General features: G+C 46.1%; 1 long non-coding RNA gene across 1 annotated transcript; it reads right to left on the bottom strand.

Annotated features, from left to right (window-relative positions):
• Positions 1-17,331: 17,331 nt before the first annotated feature.
• LOC143443423 (uncharacterized) lies at positions 17,332-22,288 on the bottom strand. The gene is made up of 3 exons (XR_013112381.1): positions 22,246-22,288; positions 17,710-17,798; positions 17,332-17,467 (listed from the first exon to the last, which is right to left on the bottom strand). It is a non-coding gene; the product is annotated as an uncharacterized LOC143443423 (long non-coding RNA).
• Between the last annotated feature and the right edge of the window lie 5,547 nt (positions 22,289-27,835).

Below are 27,835 nucleotides of genomic sequence, written 5' to 3'. Positions count from 1 at the left end.
GGGAGAGAGGAAAGGGGGGACGTAGAAAGACAGAGAGAGTTGAGGGAGAGACAGAGACAGAGAAACAGAGATACACTGAAACAGACAGAGACAGACAGGCAGACAGAGACAGACAGACAGACAAAAAGAAAGACCATTGCCATGTCACCAGCCTCTGCCCTCTCCCTCTCATCCTGTATGGCAGCACCCTGTTTTCTCCAGCACTCACAAGACTTAGGTAATAGTGACAGAATACAGGGGACTCCATGGGCCCTCAAACTTCCCTTTGTGGAGCCCAAATCTACCGGAACTTCCATCTTTGTTCCATGTAGAAATAATGCACAGAAAGCCACCATGCTTGGTAAGGTATCTCTAACAGACATGAACACTGACTGTAGGAAGCTGTTTCCCCTGTAGAAAACTCTCCTTAGCACTAGGCCAGGAGGGTTCTTGTTATATTCAGGGGCTCATTCCAAGGTTAGTGTTCCCCACCCCCATACTCTCACCACCCTAAAGAAGGTTCTAGAACTTTAACAAAACTCATTCCCATCAACAGCCTTTTCCTGCTGTGCTCCTTGGTACCCTCCCCCATTTCCTCAGAATACCACTGGGATCCTTGGATAAAAGGCACTTGGCAGCCTCCTGGGTTTCCCAGGCAGCCCCTCATCCCCTGACTCGGAGCACTGGCAACCTTTGCCTCATGCAGTCATGACCCTTGGGTTTGAAACCATGCTCTTCTGGGAAGTAGCTGCACCCCCTTCCCGCTCCCATTCCTTCATAAGGCTTACTGCAGACTTGGGGAAAAGGATACGCTAACCTGAGGTGACATGGTGGCTTCCCCGAGAAGATGAAATCAGTTTTCTTCTAACATCTGTTCACCCACCCTCCCCAATATCACAAGGAAGAACTGGCCCCCAAAATGCAAATTCAGGGAGTGCCCCAACATACTTCTGTTTGGGTTTAGGGGACACGTGATTTGGTTTTTAATTTATCCTGCAGTTGACTTTGATAAATATTGAAGTCCACGCATCCCACACAGTGATGGAGGGAAGACACTACTCCACAAAATCTACTGCAGAAAAATTGTGAAAACCTATTTTTTCAGGGGTGGTGGTGCAAATCCCCAACCTTAGCATGAAGAAGAGGATGACGGTGAGGAGCAGGAGAGTCACCAGCAGAAGGGCAGTGTGGATTACACAGCAACACCTGTCTTACATACACATAGTGTGTGTGCGTATGCGTGCAGTGTGTGAGCAGGCATACAATTCCCATTCCTGTTGGAAGGAACCTTCCAGGCCCCCTCTGCAATTCTGAACATCCCTGTGAGGGTGGTGCTCCTGTGCTCCCTGGCTGCTTGTGTCATGTTTGAATGTGTCATTATAGTTTAATGGTTTGCTTCCCTCATTGACCTAAAAGTTGGAAGAACTGGGGCCTTTACATTTCTGCTCGGAAACTCTGCATTACTGACTCATTAGTGAGTTGTAGTAACTAGCCTCTGATGAATCCCCCAGAGCGACCGGTTCAGATGACGGGACTCCAACCCCGAGTTCAAGTCCTGACTCTCTAGCTGTGTGACCTACTTCCCTGTAAAAGCGAGACCAAGAGGTGGCTTACCAAGAGAGGGTTTTAGTTCTTAATCAGAATGACTCTCCCAAATATCTCACGTGTGGTGTAAAGTTGAAACAAGACACAACAAACAAGTCTGAGCAAACATCCCCTGGAACCTAGAAAGCAGCTTGTAACCTCTCACCTCTTCCTGATGTATAAAGCCAGGAACATCCACTGTCCCACTCGGGTGAACATCCTCAGCTGGAAAATGAGCCAATAACGGCTCATCATTATTTATGCTGATAAGCTAGACATTAGAAGCCACCATCCTCTGAAAAGCCTATTTAGCACATAGATTAGTATCCATTTCTGTAAATGAAGATAATGATGCATAACTTGATCGATACCCTCAAGATCTTCACAGATCCACAGAGGAGGCAGAGGATATCATGCATGGACGGTCTGACGCAACTCAAGAGAGGACAGAGACACTGGGTCAGCGGAGGGAATGATGACCATGCACTGGTTCAGGCTAGCTAGGAAAAATTTAAAGAGAAGCTTGCAGAATGTGTGTGTGTGTGTGTGTGTGTGTGTGTGTGTGTGTGTGTAGGGCTGACTTCTAAACAGGCATGTGGGAATCACAGGTGGAAGGCTTGACCTGCAGCAGGGGCTCGGGAAGAAATGGAGGACTTGAACTGGGGGTGTCCTCCAGCTGGGTGAGTAGCTGAGGCCGGAAAGTGAGAAGCAGTAGACGGTGAGGCTCTGAGTTCTAGGCTGAGCAAAGCCTGGCCTCTCATCATGGTTCCTGACGAGCTGCTCAGGCAAGTCACCTGACCGCTCCAAGGGCCGCTTGGAGGGGGCATGTCACTGAGGGAAGGAGCATCCGGGGGCAAAAGCTCAAGAAAACAATGTAGAGGGGCCTCTCTTAGAAACAGCAGGAATGCTAAGTAAAGAAGAGGGGCAGAGACAGGATTCTGAGTGTGAGGGCAAAGCAGCGAGCAAAGCTGGATGAAGGATGGAGAGGCGGTCCTTACATGGCAGTGATGCTGAAGGCCTTTGGGGGTGAGAATTTAAAAAAAAGTGGAACATGGATAGTTCATATGACAGACATTTATAATCTACACTCTGGTTCATACTGTTTTCCATCGAAAAGAAACCTCATTTCTCTTCCTTTTCAGGATGAGAAAGCTGAGGCTCTGGTATGTATTGACTACGATCCCCTCAAATTCATGTGTTGGACACTTTGCCCCCCAAGTTTATATTTGAGGATGAGCCCTTGCAAGAGGAGATGTGATCAGAATTAGGTGAGGTCCTGAGGGTCATCCTTTGGCTTGAACTAACTAGCTGGCTCTTTGGCCATGTGCTGCCTTGTACATACCATGGCATCCCCATCAGACATTCAGGCCATGTTTACAGACATCCTCTTAAAAAAAACCATGATCTGAATAAACCTCCATTCTCTATAAGGTGCCCAGCCTGTGGCATTCAATTACAGCAACAGAAGCAGACTACGATCCAGGTATAGTGGTTCCTGCCTATAATCTCAGCACTTGGAGCTGTACAAAGTGAGATGCTATTAAAGGGAGAAAGTAGCAGGCAAGAGGAGGAGGAAGAGGAGGAGGGAGAGGAGGAAGAGGAGGAAGAGGAACAGGAGGAAGAGCAGGAGGAAGAGAAAGAGGAGGAAGACAAGGAGAAGGAAGAGGAGGAGGGGAGGGGGAAGAGAAAGAGAAAGAGGAAGAAAAAGAAGAAGAAGAAGAAGAAGAAGAAGAAGAAGAAGAAGAAGAAGAAGAAGAACAACAACAACAACAACAACAACAACAACAACACAACAACAACAACAACAGAAAACAGACTAAACACTCTTTCTAAGCCATGGAAACAGAGAGGGGTTGAAACAAATATTGGCGTTAGACATGGTGGTCATGTTACATGCTACATCAGGACTGCAAGTTTGGGGTCAATATGGGCTCCATGGTAAGACCCTGTTTTAAAGCAAAAGAAACAGGTGGCATGCACTCCTTAAGGAAAAGAGACCAGGGTTACTCGTGCTATAGCTGTGTGTGAAAACCTAGGTTTAAATCCACACTGTGTGGCTTGAACTGGACTTAAAGTGTGTACTATACACAGTAATGCAGGTCCTGAGTTGATGTTAGAGGCCAGGACAGGATTGGACAGTGTCTAGAAGGATAAAGCCTTCTTGAGAGCTAACCTTACAAGCCTTGAGTGCTAAAGTGACCACACTCAGCCCCAAATACCTCTCTGTGGTCTCACTCCTGGATGCCACCCTTTTGATTCAGGTAGTCAGGCAAAAGGGAGGCCCGAAGGACTAGGATACAGTAGGTGCTCACAGAAGGAGACTGGAAAAGTTTCTGGAGGGGGATCCACATGTAAGTCTAGGGAAACTGGAGGGAGAGAGGCTGTGGGGATGAGAATCAGAGGCTGCAGTGTGGCTTAACTTTGTGCATCAGAAGTACGGGGCGACCCATGGTCCTGTCACAGGATGCTATAGGATAAGGGACATTCTCCACAGAAGAGGCAGCCAGGGTCTGCCAGGACTAAGCCTTCTGGTTTGGGTGGAGGGTGTGCACCTTCTGCCCTGCCTGATGGCCCCAGACCTCGCTGGCGTCCCACCCACAGGCTGTCTAAACTTCATCCAGCCCCCCACGAACTGCCTAAGCCGGGAGCAGGCGGCTGCCCCTAGGCCTAGAGCAGGCTGGCTGGAGCAAAAGCTCTGGCCACCTCCAGCTCCCTACCGCCCAGCTGTCGCTCCCCCTCCATGCCCATGTGGCCCACACCATGTGGCTCGGGACTGCCCCCACCCCGAGCCAGCCTGGTCCAGCAGGCATGGCTGGCTCTAGTTTCCACAGAAACTCTGCCCTTCCTGGGGCTTGATGCAGGCCAGCCAGGAGGGTGGTGGGTGGTTTGTGTGGGCCGCAGGCTCAGCCGGCCATGTTCCACTCTGAGTTCCAACTGCTGCTGGCTTCAGAAGCCCCTCTCCTCCCACGCCTTCTGGCAGGGCACCGTCTCCTGACAACCGCAGAGCCAAAGCCTGGCAGCAGTCACAGCTACGTGTCCCTTTATCCTTGCAAACAACTTTCCAAACTTTATCTCACTTGGTTCGCTATGAAGCAGGCCGACTAAGATTCACCTTTGGGGGCGGGGCTGGGGTATATCTCAGTTGTAGTATGCTTGCCCATCGTGCACAAGAACCCTCCTTTCCCACCAAGAAAACCACAGGAGGAGTCAAGAAAGGATATGGTATCCTGTGGTTACTTAGCTGTAGTGGACACCAAAGAAGCTTCCCCCGGCCACACAGTTACCATCACCACATAATTCTTACCCTGCTTGGAAACCCCAGTATACATATGTCCAGAGGCTGCAAAACAAAACAAAACAAAAAACCCAAAACTTTAGGAATCTGAAAATGTAGCTCAGAGGTAAGAAACTGCCTACCAGGTCCAAAGCCCCAGGGTCTATCTTCAATACCACAATATCTAGGGAAATAAGAAAATAACTAAAAACTGTAATAATAGAAATTCATAAAAAAAAAAAAAAAAGCAGAGCATTGTAGCTTATACCTGTCATCATGATTCTTGGATATGAGGCAGGAGAATAACTGTGAGTTGAAAGCCAGCTTGGGCTATAGTGAGTTCCAAACCAGACTGAGCTATACAGTGAGCCTCATTTAAAAATGAAAACCAAAACAATGAAACATACATACATATACACTACACACATACATACTATATACATACATCATACATACATCATGATACGTCATACATACATATACACATAGTACATACATACTACATACATCATACATGCATTATGCATACATCATACATACATACATCATACATACATACATACACACATACATCATACATACATACATACATACATACATCATACATACATGCATACATACATACATACATCTGTCTAGGTATTTTCCACAGCTTCAGATAGCTTAGGCAAACCCGAAAGCATCCAGAGAGGGGTGCATAGGATGGCTTAGGATAGAAGCTCACTCACCGCTGGCTGATTTGGGTTTCAGGGCACAAAACTCATCTCCCCCTGGGTTGATGGAAGCCCTACCATCAGCCGGCTGTCCTAGGCTGTACTAAATTCTCCATTCTGGACAAGTGTTTTCATTACCACCAGGAAAACCCCACAAAGAAAGATGTTTTGTCTATGATTTCCCATCAAGGCAACAAGAAGCTCCACAACCGTGGTGAAGGACAGACAGCCATGCATGGTCACACACTGGGAACCCCAGCACTGGTAGGCAGAGACGTGGGGACCAGGAGTTCAAAGCCATTTCCAACCATATGTTGAGCTCCAGGCTAGCCCCTGCTAAAAACAAGGTAAAAATAAAGAAGATGAAAGAGCGCCAACAGCATGGCCCAGCAGGTAAAGGTGCTCACCCCCAAAAATCTAGTGACAGAGTTCAGAAGCCACATAAAGGTAGGAGAGAACCAGCCCCACAGAGCCATCCAAAACCTCAGCATACACTGCACACACACACACACACACACACACACACACACACACACACACGCCGCCACCACCACCATTACTAGTAATAGTGGTGATAATAATATAATAACAGTTCTAAGGAAGATGAAGACACACATTCAGGGGAGGAGCTGGGACAGTGTGTGTGGTATGAAAGTCTTCGGCTATTGCTCCATAGCCTTCTTCTGAGTCCTTGTATAGACTCAGTGACACTACCCTATTCAGTGACACTACCCTATTCAGTGACACTACCCTATTCTTTTTTCCCCTTCCCTTCTCTCTCTTGCTCCAGTCCTGCTCGCTCCGGCCCAAAGGTTGTTTTTGTTGTTGTTGTTGTTGTTTTTTTAATTTATTTATTATATGTAAGTACACTGTAGCTGACTTCAGACACCCCATAAGAGGGCATCAGATCTCATTACAGATGGTTGTGAGCCACCATGTGGTTGTTGGGATTTGAACTCATGACCTCTGGAAGAGCAGTCAGGGTTCTTAACCTCTGAGCCATCTCACCAGTCCTACCCTATTCTTACAATGAGAAAAATCCTCATGGGCAGCCCATGGCCACCCAACCCACCCTGAGAGCACAAGGCCTAGAACATGGAAATGCCTCTGCCTCCACCCAGTTTGAGGTCCCTAAACTCCTCCAGATACAACTTGTCAATCCTCTGAGGATCTTCAAACCTCCAGGGTCGCTGGTACCCAGAGCATTTCTTCGTATCTCTGGACTCAGGCTGCTTCTCCTTTGGGATGTTTCAAAGGCCTCTTCTTTGGGAGTGGGAGGAGAAGGGCAGGCACGGTGCCAACGAGCAGGAAACGAACAAGCCCCCGTGCCAGTCATTTCCCTTCGCTCTCCCCTGCGCCCTCCACCCTTCAGACTTTGAACCATGCTTTCACTGTAATGAGTATGTACTGGGGATTTCTGCTGTGAGCCTCCAGGCTTCTCCAACAAGGCAAATCCCATAAGGAAGGATTTCACGGAGCTCTGCGGGCCATGGGAGCCTTTTCCTTCCATCTGTCACTCTACTCTAAGCTTGGACCTTTCTGTTGCCACGTGCAGCAGGACCATGAAGAGGCTCAAGCAGGTCTGAGCTGCCAACAAACCTTAGCAAGTAGCCTGGGATTCAGATGGCACAAAAGTGACATATTCAGAAACAAACAAACAAGAAACCAGTTTGCTTCAGGGGTTCGTGGAAGGCTGGATGGTAATGAGCAAATTTTTTATGAGCTGGATGTGGTGGCCCGCATCTGTAATACCAGCACCTGGGAGGCTGAGGCAGGAGGATTCTGTGAGTTCCAGGACAGCCTGGGATCAGAGTGTGAAACACTGTCTTTAGGAAAAAAGTCATTGTGGGGCCTTTGACCCCAGTTCTCAGGAGGCAGGGGCAAAGGATTGCTGTATGTTCAAGGCTAGCCTGATCTTAAACCAAGTTGTAGGCTAGCCAGGGCAACTTAGGGGGTGGGTTGGGACAGTGAGGTCGCTTAGCAGGAGAAGGTGATAGACTCCAAGTCTGACAACCTGAGTTCATCCCCCAGAAGAGAGAAGGAAAGAGGTAGCTGACTCAAGCTGACGTCTGACAGAAGGCTGAGGCTTTGATGCCCGCACAGGGCCATCTTCAGATCAGCTTTCCCATGTCAGGCCAATGGGGAGGCTGAAAGAGGAAGCTGAGCCTCCTAGATTCTGAGACAGAGTCCCCAGCAGGCCCAGCTCAGAAAGGGCAGAGGCTTTGAGATTCACAAGGATGGCAATTGTTTGAAGTCTTCCTAACACTTCATCTTCCCAAGACCTTGCTCATGATCGGGCTTCTTAAAACCCTTTTGTTCGCAAGTTTGTGGTGAGCACAGAAAAGGCTCTATCTAATATCTGAGCCCAGCTGTTCAGAGACTGAAGGAGTTGTGGGGGGGAAGTCCTTTAAACCGGGGGAAGGGGGTAAACAGAGCAAGGACACAGCCTGGGGATGTGACAGGCTAGGCTGAAGGCCTCACAGGCTCCAGCTGCCTCGCAAGACGGTGCTGTTTGGGAAGAAAAAGAAATCAGCTGGCTGACAGTCAGGTCCCTGCCAGGTCCTGCAAATGCACAGACCAGGCAGGGCCTGAGAGCTGTCCTCCTCCTGACTGTGGGGTTCCTGCCAGCGGCACCCCAGGCCCTGCCAAACCCCTAAAAATGGCTGAGGTAGGTGTGATGCCTTGAGGAACTCTTGTGAAGAACTAGTGTGGTAGGGATGGAGGGGGTAGGAGGTGGGGGTGGGGAGTGGGGGTTGAGGGGGTGTGGATGGGGAGGGGATGGGGAGTGGATATAGAGGGGTGGTCAGTGAAAAACTTTGTCCATCCAGGGCACATGAGACCAGGAAGCCTTTTCTAAAGAGGGCTTTGATTGCCATGAAAACACAAGACAGAGCCAGTAGGGTCAGACCAAGATGGAGACCGTGTATCACCAGCCAGTGGCTGTGAGATGAAGACAGACAGATCCAGAGTCTAGGCTCTCCTTTTCGGCTTTGGGTTAGACCTGAGGGAGTGCACAGCAGATCGAGGGAAAACATCTGTATTTATGAAAATGTCTAAGGGACAAAAAGGTTTTAAATGTCACTTTATTTCACACTTAAAGACCACCTCTGGGATGAAAAAGATTGACTTGTGTTTCCAACCTCAAACATCATAATGCCTGTGAGCAGTTCTTCTCTCCCACAGAAACTATGACTTTCCAAGTAAGAGGCACTTGAGTGTAAATACGGGTGCTGGGTGACCTTCAGAAAATGGTTCAGCCTCTCTGTGCCAAGGACTTCCCATCGATTTGAGGAGAATTGAGGCAGGTTCTTCGGAGCAGTGATGTGACGGCCACGTGAGCTGTCATTCATGAAGCATTTAGAAAAGGTTGGGAACTTAAGCCGGCCCGGAAAATTAGAAGCTGTAATTTTAAAAGGCGGGGTTCTTCCATAATGAAATTTTGCTGCTGTAGAGGAGCCAAGCCAGGAAACTTGGACAGTCTCAGCTTGGCCATGACTGGGTCTTGTAACACCACTTTAGTGTCCTCTGTTGGAGACAAATGATACTTATTCCTGCTATGAGACACATTCCAGGCAGAGAATCTTTGGAAGCACCAAGTCACTTACAAGCTGGGCATGTCATCCTTTACCTGAAATCCCAGAAACCAGTGGTAAGGCAAGATTGCCTCAAGGTAGCTGCTATCCTGGGCTACACAGCATAAAACCCTGTCTCAAAATCAACAGCAGCAAAGGCATTTCTGAATGCGAGCCACAGACATGGCCAAGCAGTCTTGATTTGTACCTCTCTGTGTTCAACAGCCATTCTGGTCCCAACATCTGGACTTTGAGAACCAGTGACTCTTCCCACTTGATAAGCTGTGTGCAGAGAGACAGAAATGAAGGGAAGGAGGGAAAGAAGAAGGGAAGGTCGGGGAAAGGGGAGACAGGGAAGCGGGGGAGGTCCAATGACACTGAAGAATTATCACTGACTTTCTCATCATGGCTGTCGGCCCCACGTACGTAGGCGTGGGTATGATGGAGTAGTCTGAGACAAGCTGCAGTGTTTGGATTGGCTGGAGAGGAACCAGGATTCCGAAGAGAGGCCAAGTGAGGTGGGGGATGGGTTTGGTGACTCCCTCCTGTAATCCCAGTACTTGGGAGGCTGAGGCAGGAGGACAGCTATGAGCTTGAGACCAGTGTCAACTACAGTGTAAGACCTATCTATCCACATCAGCAACAACAACGAGAAAACTCAAAGCGGAAAACAAAACGAAAGATGAGGCTGAAGAGCTTGCTCAGTGGTTAGAGTCCTTGCGGAGAAGCATCAGCACTGCAGTCACGGCTCTCACACAGCAACATGAACACCGTGAAAATGCCGGTAACTCCACCTCCAAAGGATACTATGCTTTCTTCTGGTCTCCGCCTGTGCAGCTAAACACACACACACACATGCACGCACGCACGCACACATGCAAGCACACGCACGCATGCACACACATACACACACATGCACATAATGCACACACATGCACATGCATGTGCACATGCACGTGCACACACAACATGCACATGCAAGCACAGTGCACACGCACGCATGCACTTGCACTCACACACATGCACACGCATGCATGCACATGCACACACTTGCACTCACACATGCACATGCATGCACGCACGCACTCACGCATGCACACACAAATAAATATTTTGACATTTGTTTTTTTGGGGGGGTGAGTGTGCGCACGCTCACGTGCACATGTCATGGCACACATGTGAAGGTCAGCAGACAACTTCAACTATGTGTGTCTTAGAGATCAAACACAAGATGTTAGGTTTAGTAGTGTCTTTATAAACTGAACCGTTTTGCCAGTTCAGTAAAATAAATTTTAAAAAAATGAACAGAGGGCCAGCCGTGGCAGTGCATCCTTTAGTCCCAGGCATGCAGATCTTTGTGAATTTTAGGCCAGCCTAGTCCACATGACAAGTTCTAGGCCACTCAGGGATACACAGTGAGACACATTCTTAAAAGCAAAAAATTATGGGCCAAAGAAATAACTCAGCAGGTTAAAAAGTGCGTGCTCTGTGAGCTTGGTGACACGAGTCAGGTCCCCAGACAGCACACAAAGGTGGAAGGAGAGAACCAAGCCCCAAGGTTGCCCTCTGACAGCTACACTGTGGCAGAAGCGTTCCAACATTATTCACATGCACTAGTGGTAAATACAACAAACAGAAGCAGACACCCAAGGTGGCTCAGAGGCTAAAAGCGCTCTCTGGGCACCTGCACTCTGGCATGCGTGCGTGTGCCATCCCCCGTCCCCATGCCCTCCCCCCACCCCAGAAGCTAGATGGCAGGCTGCAGACAAGCTGCTAGAGGTCTCCAGGTCCTGGCATCTCCATCCTTATCTCAAGAAGGTGAGACTCAAATGCCTTTTGACATTCACATGAGGTGACTGTGGGATTTCCAGGGGCCAAAGTATGTCTTGACAGACTTTCTGGAGAGATTATCACTTCTGAGTGATGAAATCATTTCAGTGTACCAGAAGTGCGCTCTTGTCACAGAATCAGTTTGAGAGAAGCCTCGCATTAAGCTCCTGTGAGAGCTAGGTCCTTTCTCCCACCATTTATACAGAGCCTCAGAATTTTATTTTTCACAGTAAAAGACCAGCTATAGTAAAAAGCTGTCAGAGCTTGGAAATTTCCCCCCAACTCTGTTCTCATGAGCTACATGTGAATTTATGGGAGCATAACTAATCCCATTAGTTTCTAGTTTCTTCTAGCCAGAGCAGGAGATTTCTCTTGAAGTGGGAGTCTGTTCAGCATTGAGGAAGACAGACAGTCTTCCTGGGGCACTGCAGCTCTGAGGTCACCAAAGCACCAGCTGTCACCATTGGACTGGAGGTTGGACACAGTGGGAGAGATCCAGTTGAACACTGCCGCCTTGGAACCCTCCAGCAAGGACAACCTCACCATCCGTGCTTGAACACGTGGGGGTGTTCTCATGTAGGATGGAGAACAGCCTAAAGGGCAGCTTCATGGTAACGGGCTGCTTAAATAAATCGTGGTTTCACTGGGACAGGCTGACTCTCAGTGTCCCTCAGTGTCAACTACCCCTTGAGATTCGAAGCTGGGCATGATGGCACTCACCTAGAATGCCATCACTCAGGAAGAGGTGGCCAGAGGACCCCTTGAACTTGGGAATTCAAGACTAACTTGGTCAGCTTAGTGAGACTGTACCGAAGGAGGGGCTGCTGGGAAGGCTACCCAATAGCTCAGTGGCCGCCATGCCACTTCACTTCACTTCACTTCAGGTGAAGTGGTCGCCATGCAAGCGTGAGGACCTGACTTCGGACCCCAGCACCCTCGGAAAAGCTGGTCAGAGGCAAACATCTGTAACCCAATGACTTGGGGAGGGGAGAGGTGGAGACAGGGGAATGCCAGAGGCTCTCTGGTCAGTTAGGCATGCCCAAATGGTGAGCTCCAGGGCCAGTGAGAGATCCTGTCTCAGAAAGCGAGGGGAGGAATGATCAAGGAAGTTAAAGAATCCTAGCTTTAGGGTTTATATTATATTAATATATAATATAAATATAATATATATAATATTAAATATATACATATATGTATATAAGTGTGTGTGTGTGAACTTGCTATGTTGTTGAGAATGACCTTGAACTCTTGATTCTCCTGCCTTTACCACCTCCGACTACTGGGACTAAGGTGTATGCTGCCATGCACTACACCTGATTTATTCAGTACTAGGGATCCAACCCCGGCTTCCTGAATACCACACTGCCAACTGAGTCACATCCCCAGCCCCCTGAGTACATGTCTTATCGCTTCCTAGGCCTGGTTTCTTTCTTCTTTTTCCTTTAAAAAAAAAAGAAAAAGTAAGAGAGGAAGAAGCCGACTCTGCAGCACATGCTACCGAAGCCTAAGTCTTGGAGACTCTTCTGTCTCAGCCTCCCCAGGACTGAGATCACAGGCATGTGCCGCCAGTTTCTTTCTTCATAAAAATGAGGATGATTTTTAAAGGCCTCACCATAGAGCTGGGAGGATAAAGGGTTTATTGTGAGCTTCTTGTGTAGCATTGGGTGGGGGGGAGGTAGAGGGGCCAACACATTCTGATCATTATCGGCAACCTGAGTCTCCAAGCTCTGGCATATAGCTGAGTATTTACTCATGAGAGCTTTGAGGGTAATTCTTTTGTCTGGGGATCAAGAGGAGGTTCTGGTCTGTGTCCTGGAATGCTACTGTGCATTGGCCAGCATTTTTGACAGGTATCATTCTGCTTGGGAGGTCTCTGCCATCCCCGGCTTGCAGGTGTGTCCTTCTGACCACCACCACCCTCCCTCTGCATGGACAGTGTACACTTTGGCGTTGTTGTTCTCAGACATTGGCTTCTCTTTGGCCTGTGATTGACACCCTGAGATTCCAGAGCAATCCAGGCATCCCAGCAATTCCAGTGTGACTCAGCCACTGTGTGCCTGACATCCACATGGCTCTGTAGAAGGCTGGCTCTGGAGGAAGGTTATTGGGAACAGTGCTGAATTCTTGGTGGTGGCATGTCATCTTTTTGGATTGAGCCACTAAAGGATTGTTAGATGTTTTGTAGAATTCATGAAATAAATCGAGTATGGAAATTCACGGTTCGACAAGAAATTATTTGTGGACATAGGTAAAATAATCAATAAAAGTAGATGCTTCCTTCCTGTTCCTGCAATACCTTGTTTTTCTTACACCAGAATCCCAAACAGAAACATCCTTTCCCTAAAAGAAGCTTGAGGTTGCCATAGTGACGGCTCCAGCAAAACCTAGGGCTGCTGGGAAACCTATGAAGAAAACGGGCTCATTGCGTTCAAGTCAGGAAGCTGCCGGACACAGCCTTAACTTCTCTACCCTACCTTCAATATGCACCCCAGGGAAGCTTCTTTTGCAGACAAACCTAAGTCTCATACATTGGCTTTGAGGTCCATAGAAACAGAAGGATATAGGAAAATTGGATTTTAAATGCACAGTGGAGAGACTGGAGAGCACACTGCATACTTTTCTACTGTTGTCTCTGGTCTTGGTCAGCTTTTCCCAAAGCATCTTCCATTTCTCCCTTCACCAAGCCAAATGATCCTAACGAGTCTAGTGCACGCTGCTAGGCAGACAGACAGACAGACAACCTGTCCCTGGAGGCTCAGGTTCAGGTGACACCCCCCCTTACCCCCACCATGCAGGCTTCTTGGCCACCCACTCACCTGAACCCTTCAGTCTTCCTCTTCCTGTCTCCCCACAATATGTAGTATGCCAGTCAGTGTCATGTCAACTTGACACAAGCTAAAGTTATCTGAGAGGAGGTAACCTCAAGTAAGAAAATGCCAGAATCTCTTCCAGAGATTCTGAGTTCGAACCCCAGCACCCACATGGTAGCTCACAACTGTCTGTCACTCCAGTTCCAGAGGATCCAACACCTTCACACAGACATAAATACATGCAGGCAAGACACCAATGTACACGAAATAAAAATAAATTAAAATTTTTGTTGTAAAAAAGACTTGGGCATAAAAACTAATCACTGAGGCTGGTAAGATGGCTCAGTGGTTAAGAGCACTGACTGCTCTTCTGGAGGTCCTGAGTTCAAATCCCAGCAACCACATGGTGGCTCACAACCATCTGTAATAGGATCTGATGCCCTCTCATGGAGTGTCTGGAGACAGCTATAGTGTACTTACATATAATAATAAATAAATAAATCTTTGGGCCAGAGCAAGTGGAGCTGGAGTGAGAGAGAGAAGGGAAGGGGGGAAAAAAAACTAATCACCTAGGAGACATACTTCTGGGTGTATCTACAAGGGCGATTCCATAAAGGTTTAACTATAAATGGAAGACCTGCCCTGAATGTGTGTGGCAGCATCTCATGAGCTGTGGTTCTAAACCAGATAAAAAGGATAAAGCAGAAAGTGGGCTTAGGACTGGAGTTCTTGTCTCAGGTTACTAATATGCCAAGGAGTGAGCAAGTAACCTCTTGACGTTGCCACCATGTTCTTCCAGCCATGATGGACTATTCCTTCGTGTGAGTCAAACGAACCCTCAGATGCTTTAACCAGGCATCCGGACAGTGGTGGCACAGGTCTTCAATCCCAGCACTTGGGAGGCAGAGGCAGGCGGATTTCTGAATTCGAGGCCAGCCTGGTCTACAGACTGAGTTCCAGGACATCTAGGGCTATACAGAGAAATCCTGTCTCAAAAAACCAAATAAATAACAATAATACTACTAATAATCTCAAGGTTCTTGTTTCCATTCCTGGACCATTTAGCAAGTTGAATTAGGACCCTGAGCACTTTCTCTACCCACATATGCTCAGATGCACAAAGAAAAGAGACCCCTACGGCTTGATGGAACTTTATTTATAAAAGTAAAAAAAAAAAAAAAAAAAAAAACAGCGTGGGAGGACCCCCCAAATGTCCACTGACTCCAAGAAGTTGCTATGACACTTTCTCAATATTGAGAAACATCCCACACAGAACGAATGAAGCGTGGAAAGATGTCAAGAGACTGTTGCTCACGACGGAACATCAATTTGCAGAATATGGTTTGGCAAGATTTCATTTAGGTTTTTAAAGTCTTACACTCAAAACCCCAAAAAACCATAAAGGTCCCTCTGATGTGATTGAGAAAGAAGTGGGTTATCTGAGCGTGCTGGAGGAGGAAGATACCATCAGCACTGAATCACACGGACCTGCAGCTTTTCATTTGAAGTTAATGTACATTTATTTACCAACTTCTTGATGTCAAGCCAAAGCCTATTTTTAAGTCTGGGTTGATTAGAGCCCAACGCCATCTTTCATGTATAAGCCACACTCAATGGGGCATTGTGTAAGAATTTTAGTTTAATTTTCTTTAAAGCAAAATTACTTGACTGTATGGAAATAGCTTTGTTTTTCTTAGCTCTTATAATTCAGGCTAGCCTTGAACTCACTATGAAGCCACCAATGACCTTGAACTCCTGACTTTCCTCCAAACGCTGCATACACTGCCTGTATTAAATAACCTTCCAGATACCTGTCTTTGTTACATTTTTCCTCAATGAGACCAAAACACCCAATAGAAAGAGCCTAAGGAGGCCCGACATGTCAGCACACATCTTGAACCCCAGCATTCATATTTCTGGCTGTTATGGTAGGAAACACAGGGTTGAGAGGTCCCATCCATGGCAGCAGCAAACCGTGGCAGAGGCTGTTCACACAGACCAAATTGGGAAGCAGTATGTACAGGTTGGAGCCAGAGCTGAATAAAACCTTTGAAGGCCCTACTGACCTACTTCTGTCAGCCAGGCCTCACCTCAGTGGTTCCATGGTCCTCCAAACATTGATGCCAAGTGGCATCAAGTATGCAAAACATTTGGGGAGCACTTGATCCTGAAGAATAACTGCAGATGTCTAATCCTAGACATAAGGCATAGTAATAGCACTTGCAGGGGCTGGGGTGTTTCTTAATAGGATATATGTTTGTGGGAGGCTCTGGGTTCAAATTTCTGCTCTAAAACTATGCTTCGGAACTTGGCACCCTCTCTCTCTTTCTCCAAGATGCTCCAATTCCAGACTCCAGGGGAAAGGGGCTTTTAACATGACATCTAAGGGCATGAGAACAGTCTGTGCAGTGCGTTTGTAGTCAGTGGCAGCACATCGCAGCCTAGCCTGCAAGTTTCGATTCCGAAGGGTCTTGTAAGCAGAAGGCGAAGGGTTGGATCTACATGGGAAAGTAGTAACAAAAATAATAACAGTGCTAATGATACTTAAAGGGTATAAATCAGGGTATCTTCAGTTGCAACTTGACTTTGAATTCTAACAGAGTAGCTGAGGCCACTCTCATATTTTATTGGTTCGAGCAATGGAAATTCTACGTGTGGAAACTGGAAGATGTTGAAGTGAGCCTTGGGTTCCAGAGCCTTTGACTTTATCAGCTCTGCCTGATTGAACCAGATAGATCTACTTTGTTTTTATACCGGCTTTCCCCTAGTTAGAAAAGAAACTGGTTCCGGAACTCCAGACCTCATGTGCGAGTTCCACCATTGACGTCCTGCAGGTCACTCTGAAAGAGTCAGGGTCACATACTCAACTCTAGCTCAACCTCTGTGGCAAGACAGATGGATTGTGTTGACCGGCATTGGCCAGTGTGGACTTACCCCTCCATCCGTGGAGCCCTGCTTGCCTGGGTGCTGTGATGTCTCTTTATGCATGTCATCACACCCATCACAGAAAGCCTATGAGCTGGGAGAGATGCTGCTGGTGTCTTTAGTTTATAACTGAGGAAACTAAGTCCCGGAGAGGATACTCATCTTTACTAGGACTGGATTTTTACCGCTTATCCAGATTCAGCCAAGGCATAGGTTCCCTGGGAGGTACCTGACCTGTTGCGCAGACTCAGTGGGGTTGGAACGATGATGAGCGGGTCGGGCTTGACGGGGTCTCTGAGCAAAGGAAGCATGAGATCAGTGGGGTTCAGAGGAGGAAATCAGAAATAGCAGAAAGAGCAACATCAGGAATAGACCAGTGTCTACATTTTCTATTAATGTCTGTTAGGGAGGTAAGGCATGACTACCAAAGGCTTGATCTTGGCCGGTGGTGCTATTTTGGGAGGTTCTAGAAACTTTAGGGATGGAGGAAGTGACTTCACTGGGAGGTATGGCTTTTCTCTGCTTCCTGTTTGCCATGAAGTAGGTCAATAGCAATGGCCCCTCCTCCAAGGGCTCCCATCACCCGGACGTTCTCCTGGCCAACCTTAAACCCTTGAAACCATGAGTCAAAATAAACCTTCTCCTTAAAGTTATTCCAGCCATTTATTCTCTAAGAAACATATAGTCAGACAAACATAGAGAAGCCGAGTGAACTTCTCCCAGCTATCTGGTAACTAAGTCCAGAGGTGAGTTGAGGCATCAGTGGAGTGAATCAAAGGCCTATGGAAGAACCAAAGAGCAAGATGAGCCAAGGACTGGATCCTGGGGAGCAATCAAAGTTGAGCCAAATCCCAGAGAAGTAGGCAGCCCAAGGAAAGTAGAGCCATGGGTGCCGTATATACATCATCTGAAAGCAAGAGAGTCTTCAAAGGCACTCATTGCTGCTTAGAACAAGCCAAGCGGGGCTCAGGTCTGCATATCCTCCCCAAACCCCACTTAAACTTTGGCCAAACCAACTTCACCTTTACATTTTTCTCCAAATTTCCTGTGGGCAGGGTCTCAGCATTTGAAGGTGGTGATGAATTCCAAATGGTTGAGACGGGGCCATCGCCTGTTGAACGAATGAGAACGAGGTACAACCCAGTTGGTGCTGTGGGTGAGCTTTGCTGATAATGACAGTTCGGCCGTGTTCCCCATCATGGGCATCATGGACCATAACCACAGGCTACTGAGAACGCAAAGGAGGACGTGAAGGGAATCTTGGGGCTACTGGATGGATGCCCACCTGGTGACAATGACTTATTTGGTAGGCAAATGATGGCACTGTCTGACACCATTCCATCTCCACCCTGTTAGAGCTTTACAAACAGATCTTGGAACTGTCTTATTTCTAACTATAATTTTATTTTTTAGTTATGTGTATATACACATCCCAGACACCACGGAGACTCTACAGAAAGAGAGTGATGTTCTGTAGAAAAGCCTCCAGGTGTTCTGTTGATTAGTTTTTAGCCCATAATCAAAATCTAAGCTAATAACTTAAGTGCAGAGAGACTGATTTTGGCTCCTAATTTCAAAGGTGTCCATTCACCATGCTAGGCCTGGCAGAGCAGAGCAGTGTCAGATCACAGTGACCAGGAGTTGGAGACAAGAGAGATTACACACAGTGTTTCATATCTTCCTAATGCTGTGACCCATGCGGTGACCTTCAACCATAAAATTATTTTTGTTACTACTTCATACCTGCAATTTTACTACTGTTACAAATCATACTGTAAATATCTGATATGCAGATGCTCTTAGGTGACCCCTGTGAAAAGGTCATTCAACCCCAAAGGGATTGCAACCCACTAGTTTAGAAGCAGGAGATTACAGGACAGGGTCAGGGCATGATGACCCACTTCCTCAACTAAGCCTTGCTTCCTTCACTTCACCACCTACCAATAATGCCACCATTTTAGGAAACTCTGATGGGATTAATCCATTGTTGAGGTCAGAGTCTCCTTGATCATTGTCCAAAAGACCATTAGCAGGCAATCAAATCCCTAACCCATGAGGCTATTGGCAACTCACAAGGCTATTGCCAAGTTTCATTATCAAACCCCATTTACATGTGTTTATAGGTAACATACGTAGCACAGTGACTATATGCACTGAAAAGATGCTGTGGTACAGTACTACTTCTTACTGTTATTGCTATTGTTATTATTTGGTACTTCAGGGTTTATCTTGGTCCTTTCATATGCTAGGCAAGCTCTCGACCACTGAGCTGCATCCTCTCCAAGGCCTTTTATTTTGAAGTGACTTATCCAAGAAGTTGATTACTAGTCCCAAAAGAGCATCCAAGCTTTAAATGCTCAGTGCAATTCTTCTAACTACCCTTAGCTTTTTCCTTCTGCAGCAAATCTGAGACAGTGTATGCCATGCTAGGTCTGGAGAGATGGCTCAGCAGTTAAGAGCACCTGCTGCTCTCCCAGAGGACCAGAGCTCAGTTCCTAGCACGCAACTGTTTTCAGTATCCATGTAAGGTGGCTCACAACAGCCTATAACTCCAGCTCCAGGTGATCTGACCTCCTTTTTAGCTCCTTGGGCACATAAATCCACGAGGTCTGCATTACTTACATGCATAGACACATAAATAAAAAGAAACCTTACAGAATGTCAGCATGACTCAGATTAAGGATCACTCCTTCCCTCACCTCTTCTCCCCCACCCCATCTCCAGTAAAACACACAAAAGAAAACATTTAGCAGCTCTAGCAGGGAAGAAAAATGTAATCAAAACTGGACAAAGATCATGGTTGTCGGGTAAGTGGGTGAGTGAATAACCATTTGGGATCTAGCCTGCTCAATATATACTGTTATAAATCATAATGTAAATATCTGATATGCAGATGCTCTTAGATGACCCCTGTGAAAAGGTCATTTGACCCCAAAGGGGTCTCAATATATATAAACATAATATAAATATAACACAATAATATAAACAAAAACAGGCTTGCATAAGATCATCTCAGCTTCTATCCAAATCGGAGATTCTGCAAAGGGTGTTGCCTCTTCTCATTGATGCCATGGTAGCGCTCTTCACAGAAAAAAAATGTAATCATATCTTAGGAAAACATTCATGGGGCTGGCGTGGCATGGAATGGAAAGTGAGAAGGGATATGAGTCTGCTTCAAGCACCGAAACCCTGTCTTGTCAGACAGTGGTTAGATTTATCTTGTGTAAGTTCCAGAGAATAGAATAAAGCTGGGGTTGGAAACAAGCTTCTGCCACATACAAAAAAAAAATTGTTTCCCGTTTAATTTGCAGCTCGGAGTTTCTGTGCATATGTACTACAACGGCCAGGTCTTCCAGGATGATTTCCCTTTCTATCACTGTAAAAAGCTCTTTCCTGTAGGAAAGTCTGTTTTGTCTGGAATGAATATACCCACTCCAGCTCTTCTCTATATGTATGTGTATGTTTTTCCATCTTTTAACCTTTTTTTAATGATACTGGGAATTGAGCCCATGGCCTCATGAATACATTCTAACACTGCTGAGCTACATTCCCAGGCTCCAACTTTTTACTTTAAACATGCTTTCTTAGTGTCTAAAATATGTCCCTGACAGGCAGCACACCATATCTGGAGCATGTTCTCTTTACCTGTCTGTTTTCTTTGATTAGAGTATTTAGTCCATTTACAGTTAGTGTAATTATTACTAAGGCAGTATTCATGTTTGCCTTTTGTCCTATCATTCGTAAAAAGATTGAGACTTTTTTCTTTTCTCCCATCAGGGTTTTATTTTATGTTTAACAGATATTATATGACATTTGAATTATTTTTATTGTTTAATTTTGTAGATATATTGTTAGTTGTTTTCTTACTGAATATTGTTGGCTTTACAATTAAGATCCTAAAACAACATAGCATGAGTAATTACAATTTAACATCAGTATTCAAAAACATAACACTGGTACAACATTCCCTCTTCTCTGTGCTGTCATTATACAAATTACACCTTTACACATGTGATCATCAATGACACATTGTAACTACTAATTAAATCAGAAGAAAATGTTTATATAAAAGAAAAAAGTCTACATATACATTTTATTCTTATTTAACTACATAATTATATTTTGGTGCCTTGATTTGTGTGGATTTGAGTTACTCTCCACTGTCCTTTCATTAAAGATACAAGAGCTCTCAATATTCACCCCACTCTCTCCCTTCCTGTGCTAGACATTTTAACCCAGTATCTCTTTGTGTACCAACTGTGTGTACTCTCACTGTTCCATGCTTCTAGCTTCTAGTCGGTATTTTATATAAGGAGATCCGCTAGCAATAAAATCTGTCAGTTGTTGATATGAAAATACCTTAATTCCTCCTTTGCTTTTTATTTGTGCATGTGATTGTGTGTGATGTGTGAATGTATGCACATGCACCCACAATCGTGTGCATGTGTGTGCGTGTGTGTAGAGACCAGAGATTGGTGTCAGGTGTTTTCCTCCATCTCTTCTTACCTTCTAGACTGAGATGGGACCTCTCACTTGCCCCCCACCCCCCACCCTTGCTGGAGCTCTGTTAGTGCTGTGTTTTTCCTTAATTGACTTTCCTCTACTGATTGTGTGAGGTCTATGCTCTTGGTCATCTCCAACCTCAGAAGGGTCTGTGGTGTTTTTGTGTTGCGGTAACACTCAGACAGGTTGTTCTTTAAATAGCCCCTGTGGAGGGACTTTGTGACTGTTGTGGTGTGCCTTCAGCAACCTGGTATGCTGTTTAAGCTCTTGGCTTCACTGTCACTTTCTGTCCTCAGCTGAAAAGGTGAGTACCTTTGCAAGATTCTGCCCAGCATATACATAGCCATGCATGTGGCTTTCCATGTCCTTGAAAATACATCAGGCTCAGTGGTTAAGTGCACTGAGTGTTCTTGCAGAGGACCCAGATTCAGTTCCCAGCACCCACATGGCAGCTCAAGACCATCTGTAACTCAAGTTCCTAGGGTTCTGAAGAACTCTCTTCTAACCTTCCAGAGTAGCAGGCACGTTCGTGGTGCACATGCATGCAAGCTATACTCTTGTGCACATAAAATAATAACTCTTTAGAAAGAAAGAGATACATAATGACTTCTCAGAATGCTGTGTGGACAGCATACACACACACACACACACACACACACACACACACACACACACACACACACGGCTCAGCTTTCTGGCACCGGAACAAACATGCAAGCTGTTCAGTTTAAAGGAAGAAGGTTTATCTTGGCTCACCATTTCTGATCATTCTGCCTGTGATCCTTTGTTCCCACTGCTTTGGGGGTCTGTGGTAAGCCAGTATGTGTCTTGGTAGTCAAGGTGGCCAAGAAGGAGGAGGGGTTGAGTAACTGGGACCCCAATATATCCTTCAAGGAGTCTCTTTCAGGACCTAACTTCCTTTGCCTACATCTAACCTAACTGCATCCCATTTGCAACACTGCTGGGACCAAGCCTTTAACATAACTGTAGGAGTACAGTCAGGACTCAAACTACATGGGGCCAGAGTTAGCTAAGAGGGTGAAAGGTAAAAGTACCTGCTGCCAAACCGGATGACCTGAGTTCGATCCCCAGGACCTATGTGATGGAAGGTGAGAAACAACTCCATGAGTTTCCTATGATGGCCATACGAATACTTTGGTATGCACCTCCCCCTCCCCGCCCCAATGCATGCACACAATAAATGTAAAAAACAAACAAACAAACAAAAAACCCTACAACAGCTCATTCCCTGGCTTTGCTTGTTAATAGTAGTAGTAGTAATAATAATAATAATAATAATAATAATAATAATAATAATATGTCTCCTTCACATCAGTCCGGACACCCAGCATGTCATCCAGGCAGTTGAAATGCTATTTTGAATAAATGTACAAGCACAGGGCTGTTTGCACAGAGCGAGACCTGAATGAGACCAAAGCTTCTAGACTGGAACTCTTCCCAGAGAACTGCCAGATAAAAGTCAATGGCAGAAAAAAAAAAAAAAAAAAAAAAAAAAAAAAAAAAAAAGGTGGGGGGGGGCCCAGGGCAAAGGCAGATGCACACAGAGAGGCGAAAGTCACGGGCGGGCAGGCCGTGGGGGAAACACCACGAAAGCAGAAGTAAGCAGTGAGAAGCGGCCAAGGTCAGCCTGAGAGGGTGAGTCACCGGGAGACCAGAACAGAAGCAGGAAGCTATGAGAGATAGGAAATGATGGCAACACTGTTTAAATAAAGACAGCACGAGAGAAGCCTGAACTTCCGAGTTTGCAGGAGTAGGTGGGCTGCTCGGTCAGCTCTGTCACTGCAGGGGTGGGGGTGGGGGAATGGCTGGCAGGCGAGAGCAAGGGGCAGACACTGCTGGTGCTGGCTTCCTGAGGACTTAGTGCTTCCTCAGTTTGAGTTGTTTACACACAACCCATGCTATTCTAAAACAGTGCATCTTTGCCTTGTGCTCTGTAAAACAGTTCCCTCTTTGAAAGCTTCAACACCATAGAAACATTTGTCAATCGGGATGGTATCATCAAATCAACCATTAAAAGTCATTAAAATAAATATCAAGTCATTAAGATACATAGCGCTCCTCCATGAACCACTCCCCTTGCTTTTGGAGAACACTGGAGTGGAGGTTTAAGGTTTTCTGTACCTCCAGAATGGTGTAGGTGGGTTTTCCAACCCCATCTGCTGAAAATGAGGGCATCCTTGGTATCTGTCAGACTCACGACTCTAGGGACTGGGCTAAGATGAAACCCATCACGTGGACAGTGGCCAATGAATGAACAGAGAGCAGAGACAGCCCAGAGCTGAGATCTTCATGGAGCAGAGAGAGAATCCAAGTACCATAGACTCCCAGGTCTGAAAGGCGGTAGCACAGTTCCACTGCGGGTCAAGCGGTAGCACTGGCTTAGTGGGCAGCAACAGAGTAAGGCGGGCCAGGTGGTGGCCCAAGCCTCCCAACAGCCTGAAGAGTAGCCCTTCTCATCAGAGACACGCTGCTGTGTCAGCAGCAGCCATACTCCCATACACTGCACCACAGCAACGCTAATCCCACCTCTCTCCACCATCCACCATCCTCTTTTCCAGTTCCACGAACCCATTGTTCTAAAGCATCTTCCCTAACACCTGCCCTGTTTTAGTTGTTCTGGAAATATCCTGTGCTCCGAAGGCTGATCCTCTGCCACTGTGCCTCCCTTCAAAGCATCCATCAGAAGTGTGACTCTGAATAAGACCCTGGGGCCACAGAACACAGAAGGTGTAAGATGATGCATAGTTGAGTTCAACCCATTTATAATGAGCAAATGGGTGCAATCTTAGGTTTCATTCACAAAACCAGCCTGGACAAAATGGTAGAATCATTTCTCTTTATAGTAGTGTGTTCAGTGGTACTGGAAGTTGAGTTTCTCCAAGAAACACAGTGCCAGAGAGGCAAGATGGCAGTTCATGTTTTTCTTCCATTATCTTCATGGTCTGCAGGTTCTGAGCATCGTTCCAGGTTCCTTCTTTTCACTAGCTACACATTAGGAAGGACACACACTAAGATGGGTACCAGTGAAGAGACAGAATCCTTAGCAAGACAGCCTAAGAGCAAGGAGCTAATGTCCAAAGAGAAAAGACAGGAAGAAGGACCTGTACCCACAAGTACCTGGTAAACTGAAAGTCTAAACTATGGGTATGTCTTCTTCTGCCATGTTTTTTTGTGGCAAAAGGCAGCATTTGTGGATAAAAACTGTCAAGAAGGACCTGTGAGGTGTGCACCAGTGAAGGTGGCTGCTGCCAAGTCTGACGACCTGTGTCCGTGGTGAAGGAGAGAGCTGCTGACTCTCACAAGTTGCCCTTGGATCTCCACTCAGGTGTCATGGCAAGTGCATGCAGACACACATGTTCACATGTGTACATGTGTGCACACACATGATGTATGTATGTATGGATGGATGGATGGATGATGGATGGATGAATGGATGGATGGATGGATGGATGGATGATGGATGGATGGATGGATGGATGGATGATGGATGATGGATGATGGATGGATTTAAAACATTTTTGCCAGATGGTCAGGAAGTTGAGGTGTCCATTTCTAGATAGTTATATGACCTTTCGTAAATCATTCCCCATGCCTTGGTATCAGAATGTCACACGGTTCTTGGGAAGAAGCTACAAAACAAAGAAGCCAGCACATCGGGCAGTAAGCAGATGCACACCCAGGTTCTAACTCTGGCTTTGCAGGAAGTGTCCTCTGCCTTCCAAGAAATAAACACTGCACAGAACTGCTCTATCATGGGATACCCTCCCAGGACACGAGCTCCTCCCCAACAGAGATGCTCCATCACTGATAAGTGTCTGGGATGCTCCAAAGGGCTTCCATAAAACAGACTGAAGATACCCCCAAAATGTTATGATCATACCCAAGTTGGTTCCAGGTTGCACAGAGCTGTGCCTTGTGTGAAGTCTGAGTGTTCCCTGGGGCTCCTTCACTATTAAAGTCTCTGTCCCTACATGGATGCCATCGGGAGAAGAAATAGTTCCAGGTTATTCTAGGAGAAAGTTTTCAGGTTGTTGAGAACACATTCTCAAAAGAGCTTTTGGGTCTTATACTCATAGTCTCCCCCTTCTGTGACAATGCAAGCTCTTTCACAGTCTCCCAAGGCCATGCTGTCACTAGCAAAGACAAAACCAACGGGACTGCCTAATCTGAGACCCTGACATTCCAAAACCATGAGCCAAACAACCCCCCCCCTTTTTTTTTTTTTTTACTTACAAACCAAGCTGCCTCCAGTGTTTCATTACAGTGGAGACCTAGTTAATGTACTGGCAGATGAGGGGTGCACACACCTCTCCTGACCCCTGGCCAGCACTCTTCCCACGATTCCATTAATCCAAAGACATTTTACAGAGAAATGTTTGGGAAGTATACCAAATCCAACAGTTTATCTACCACATCTCTCTTTTTCAGTAGCCGCATTGAAAAGCAACATGCCAATACATACTTTTGTAATTCTAGGAATGGGTATCTTGCTGGCTTTCCCTGGAGCACAGAGTACCCCAAACAACTCGGGGTTCTGATATAGTCAAAGCATCAAAGTTGAATGAGAAAAATGGGACCCAGAAATTTCCCCTGCATGTTGCTAGATACTAAGGCATGCCAGAAGACAAGAAGGATCCTGTCTAAATATTGCAACGTGGTGGAATCTGTGCCATTCTCTTGCAACCAATGGATCCGATGCTGTGTGAGTTCCATGCAGCTCAAAATTAGCCTTATTTAAAGAGGCTCACTCCGGCTGTGAACTATCTGTCACTTAATCACTTGGAACCCACTCCAAAACAGGTGTATATGCTGGAACAGGTTCTGTCTGAATTAGCCAGGATTTCCTTAACCATCCCAGAACAACATTATATTCCATACATCCTCATACTCAATATTCCTTTCAGATTGTCTTTATTCTCATGGCTGGGGATTAGACAGACACCACTGCCCATTGCCCTCAGCTGACAGCAAGTGAAAATGAATGGAAATATCCCAAACGTTGAATGAGGTAAGAATCTTCAAACTAGTGAGGGAGTGGGAACACCAGCATCATTTAAAAATCTTTATATAAAAGATAGAATACACAAGAGATGCTGATGCTGTGTGGATTGGAACCCCATTTTGACGGTGATGGTAAGAGTGGTACCTACAGAGATGGGGAACTTAAAGATCACTTATTACAATCAGCTGATTCTGTGGATGAGCAAACTCAGTCTTGGGATCACAGACGCCAACCCTAAGGTCACAATACTAGTTGAGGGCACACCAGGAAGCAGAAGAGGAGACCTCTGACTTCCAAGCTAGCACTGTCTCACTTGCATGCTGCCAAGGACAAGTACCATGTTCTGGTGACAATGTAAGCTACTAAGACTTTCTGTGAGGCCAGGGAGATGGCTCAGTGGTTATGAGCACTAACTGCTTTTCCAGAGGACCTGGGTTCAATTCCAAGCACCTACATGCTAACGCCCAACTGTCTGTAACCCCAGTTTCAGGAGATCCCACCCGGTCACACATACAAACGTATGGGCAAAGCATCAATGCACAATGAAATAAAAATAAATAAAAAAAATTTAAAAGATGGTCTACTATAGATTTAGCTGTGTCTGTGTGTGGCGGGATGAGCTACTTTAACCTCAAGTCACCCCTCAAAAAAAAAGAATGGTACACTAATTACTGTCCTGTCCACTGCCAGGACAAGCAGATACTCTGAAGCACACAGCCGCTCACAAAAACCAAGATGCTCACAGAATGAGGGGCCAAGAACACAGGTCTATCTTTACCTAGTTTCAAAGTACTGTGTTTACAGTGTTTGACATCTCCCATTCTGGTCTCTGCTGATTACAAATTAAGAATATGTTTTCAGAGTGGAATTTTTAAAACACTACGCGTAACCCAGGTAATAGTTTTGGACTCAGTCTAAAGAGAAGACACTACATCTCCCTGCTACAATGTCAGCACAGCACCTCCATCTAAGCCCTTTGACCTACAGATTCATTCTTGTTCACTCCAGGCTTTGTGCATGTCAGAAAATCACTCTATGAAACCTCTACTCTTGCACCCAGATTTTATTATTTAAAAAAAACACTCATTTATCTAATATGTTAATTTTTCCCACACTTAATCACTAGAGAATGTGCTACTTGTGGCCGGAAGTTCATCTGTCAACTCTTTTCCTTCATATCTTTCAACACATTTATTGACTGTCTAGCAGCTATATGCCCATTATATCTTCTATAGCTATCCCTGAGTTCAGCTTTTAGAAGGATCCAGTTTTAACCAAATAAATGAAGTGTAAGAGCCAGATGCATAAAAATCTCTGCCCAGTCAACTCATCCATTAAGACCATCCAAATTCTACCTTACAAGTCCAAATCATGCCCCCCCCCAACGCATGCCCTAATGTATCTGCACATAGACCTGTGATGTTATCGGCCCAACACATGTGATCTCTCAGCATGAATTACCATGGCAGGTGCTATATAAAGTTTCTACAGCAAACTCCTGAACACAGAGCTGCCCAAAACCTCAGGAGATCCAGCCCTAAGCAAGACTGCATCTAATCTATGGTCCAGATCGACGCTTGTCTTCTGCCGAGTGAAGCGCAGTCTGCCAGGCAGTCTTCAGT

This window comes from Arvicanthis niloticus, chromosome 9 (genome assembly GCF_011762505.2).
Source record: "Arvicanthis niloticus isolate mArvNil1 chromosome 9, mArvNil1.pat.X, whole genome shotgun sequence".
In the NCBI taxonomy this organism is placed as follows: Eukaryota; Metazoa; Chordata; class Mammalia; order Rodentia; family Muridae; genus Arvicanthis; species Arvicanthis niloticus.
This window is presented reverse-complemented; position numbering and strand designations above follow the sequence as displayed.